This window comes from Stegastes partitus, unplaced genomic scaffold (genome assembly GCF_000690725.1).
Source record: "Stegastes partitus isolate 25-593 unplaced genomic scaffold, Stegastes_partitus-1.0.2 Scaffold291, whole genome shotgun sequence".
NCBI lineage: Eukaryota > Metazoa > Chordata > Actinopteri > Pomacentridae > Stegastes > Stegastes partitus.
Window position 1 is genome coordinate 367,804 of NW_007578022.1, and position 3,937 is coordinate 371,740.

Below are 3,937 nucleotides of genomic sequence, written 5' to 3' on the forward strand. Positions count from 1 at the left end.
TGGCAGCAGATCCTTTGGGACATTTGGCATTTTTCAGATTATTGGTAACGTTATTTTTATTGGCCGATTATTGATAAATTAAACTGACAAACTGAACAAGAAACACAAGCTGTTGCCACAAACAAGGAAATTAACTCCTCTCACACTGACTCAGGCTATGCTAACGGCTAAGCTAACAGGCAGCCACACAGTTTAAACTGAAACAGAATCAGAGAGAAGCAATAATTGTGTTCGACCCGATTCTTTAGTTGGAAGCCCGAGAACAAACCGGAGAAATCTTCAGTTCTCAGATGTAGAATTTGTTTAGGCCTCAGTCACAACCGGACGCACGACTTTTGGGATCGCACATCCTCTTCGAATACTGGGTCCCATGGAGGCCGTGGAGGTCGTAGAGGTCAGAAATGCATAAGACAGGAGACAGCCTGTGAGATGTCCGTTCAATTGCAACGTGCGATGCCGTGGAAACTGTACTCACTTCTAGAGTTCCTCTTTCCACCTGCGTACATGGCACACTGACCACTTGTGAAGAGAATGGAAGGAGGAAGGCAGTCACATTTGCCTCACACTGATGACGTACTGACAGCGTCCGTCAGTTTAGTGTGATTTTCAAAAAACAAAACAAAACAGAAACCAAAAAACAAAACAGAGACACTTGGGCAATCAGCTGTCTTGGAAATTCTGTGAACATCCTGACAGGGTTTGAGCTTAAGGACGTCCCGTCATCATGCAGCGAGTTAAAACTTTATAACAAATGTTGATAAAAATAAACATGATTTCATGTTTTGTGTAGCACACACACAGATCCTGACACCCTGGTGGTAACAGCTCGCCTGCGGTGTCACTGTCAGCCCCGGTACTGACTTCCAGCGTGATACCAGCCATCAGCATCTCCAGTGAACCGACCCGCTCCTCCAAAGGAGACACAGGCTGCGTCCGAAATCACTCCCTTTGCCCTACATAGTGCACTATTTTTTAGTGCATTTTGTAGGGGTGTCCGAATGTTAAGTTACAAATGTTACACCCTATATAGTGCACTCAAAATATCCCACAATGCACCGTAAAAAGTAGTGTACAGCCGATGGTCACGTACCGAGTAATATGGACCGTCATGCATTGCGCGAAAGGAAATGGAAATGGAGATGAATGAGAGCGCGGAAAAATTCCCGTTTGTTTTGTAAAATTTTATTTTACCCGGACAGTGAACGTCGCTAAAATTGCGGCGCTCAGTTGTGATTTGGACACACAACACCACTTTATTTAAATTGCTTTTAGTTACTGAAGAAACGCTCTCCCATCTGGTATGTACAGCAAAATGAGAATAAACTTGATTTAGTTTGATTTCTTAGCTACGCAATAAACTGTTAATTTGATGTGTTTGTACGACGCTGTTGCAGCACAAATCGTGGCTAGTGAGCGCCGTAATTAACAGCTCTCGTAGTGTCCGAAATTATACTTTGCCGAGGTGCTCCCTATATAGTGCACTATATAGTGATCACTATATAGGGAGTGGGGAGTGAGTGGGTGATTTCGGACACAGACACAGACGAGCTCTAACACTGATATATAATAATTACCTCTTCAAAACATTAACGTTATGTCCCAGTATAGTGTGACATCTATGCATCGGCGATAAAGCCAACAGTCGCACTGTGTGTGTGTGTCTGTGTAATGTAAGAAGACGCTGCTTGTATTCAGTGTGTGTGAAAACATTTGGCCGCTGTGCCACTGACGATGAATAATGAGTGTGATCAGATGCAGTGTTTTCATCCGTTCATACTGAGGCAGTGACAGAAGAAACGTCTCTTGCACTGAGACCCAAGTCAGGTAGCGCTGTGCTGTCCAGGGTCCTGACCTGTACATCGGTATAAATGCTTTTGAAATAACATAGTCAACAACAAAATGATTTCTTTTTTCAGTTTTTGCGGTGTGGCAGGTGAAGGTTAAATGGAATGATCAAATATCCCCATTTCCAGCCTAAATTTGATGATTTTCTCAATGCAACAGCACCTCACAGATAAAGGAAAGTCAGAAAGTTCATTATCTACCAATGTTTACAGTTTGTGGCTCTGTTAAATGGTGTATTTTGGCAATTGTCTCTGTTATGATCCAGCCTCCTGGGTCAGCTGGATGCAACAAAAAATAATTAAAGCAATTTATTGCTCAGTAACATAAATGAATACAAAACAAAAACATGATAACACAAAGAAAACGAGTGGATGATGCTAAAATCAATTAACCAAATATAACCAAACTTAAATCCAATAACAACACCCACAGCAAACAAAATAGACTAAAACAACAAGTGCCTCAAAACACAAATTATACAAAAACAACACAGGACACAAGTACCTTCTCACCTCAGTTGGACGGCTGCTAACTGGAGCCACAGTCTTCACCAGGACACGAGTAGCTTCTACAAAAAGTCAGCAGCTGCCAAGAATATCCATCCAATATGTAGAGACTGTGGTAATTTTTAGTTGGGCGTCAAAGAAACATCCACATAAATCCCACTGGTTTCCCAGCAGAGCTTTGCAGTAGAACAAGCTGATTCCCTTCACCTCTCAGTGGTTTTAATGCTGTGTCTTTTTCAGCCAGTTTTAAACTCCTGTCAGTGAAGCTTAACACACGCTCAGATGTTTTACAAACGCTACACAGATCGGTGGATGTAGGCCCCATCCCGATCTTCACCATAAGCACTAAACCCTCAGATTTAACTGACGTTACAACTGTGTAGTGCATGAGTTTAACGAGTAGTAGTTGGAAAAAAGGAGGAATGTGACACTATTGTGACAGAACATGCTTCTTGGAAACAGCAAAACGAATTTGGATTTGTGCTGCATTCACAGCCATAAACACGTGCGTGACAGAAGATACAAACGGCAAACATGCAATACATAATCGAGCACTTCAGATGCGGCCACTTACAGATAAACTCTCCAGGGGATTTCTTCAGGCTGCGTTTACGCTCAGCAGCCACTTTATTAAACACAATCTGTGAAATCTAATGCAATCCAACAGCTCTGCCATAAACCCTACTGCTGCAAAACTTCGACATTTTCAGTTTCGATATTGTCAAAAAGGTGATAATTCTACTGTATATTTATTACGTTTACTGGACCGCATTGCATTTAAAAGTGCTGCTAATATATCGCTCTGCTCGTTTATGTGAATGTGGTGGACAGACTATTAATGAAACTGCAGTGCAGCACATCCAACATGTGCTCTGTCTTCAGTAAGTAATATAAAGTGGAATTATCACCTTTATGGCAGCGTCAACAAAATGTGACCTCGTAGAAGCTTCATAAAAGTAGAATTTATGGCCGAGCTGTTGTATTAGAGTGCATTAGACTTCATCAGGCGTCCCTCTTAAAGTGAGTGTATATGTCACCAGTTTCACTATAAACTATTAGGAAGCACCTCAGTGAAACCTGCACACAGGATCAGAGACCATGTGCACTGAACACGCCTTCAAGTGTGTGAGTGTGGACACTGGGATGAAACCAGTTTACTCTCTGAGCTGCTGAATGGCTTTTAAATGTTTAGAAACTAAACTTTGCAGTTCCATTAAGTGCAATACCACTAAAAACAAATAACAAATCAGCAAATTAAAACAATGTTTGTGATAAAATGAGAAAGTCAGAGAAAAAGAGAAACTAATATGACGTCAGTCTTTAGCTGTATTCAATGCTTTAATGCTGAGTTGATTATTTGTCGAATTGTAAAGATGTTGACAAGTGTTGAGTTTCCAGTTATCCTGTGACATGAACTCTGAAAAGTATTTAGACTCAAAAAAAGAAATCAACAGTTTGCATCAATCTTTATAACTTGTGACAACTGAATTAGCTTTTTCACTGAAAAATAAAGGTATTTACTTAACAATGGGTAGCATAAATGCAAGTTTTTAAAATGAATTTGTTCCAGGTAGTATTTTTAACTT

General features: G+C 40.7%; 1 protein-coding gene across 1 annotated transcript in view; it reads left to right on the forward strand.

Moving 5' to 3' along the window:
• adamts3 (ADAM metallopeptidase with thrombospondin type 1 motif, 3) overlaps positions 1 to 3,937 on the forward strand; it is a 255,775-nt gene that overhangs the window by 177,309 nt on the left and 74,529 nt on the right. The window lies entirely within an intron of this gene.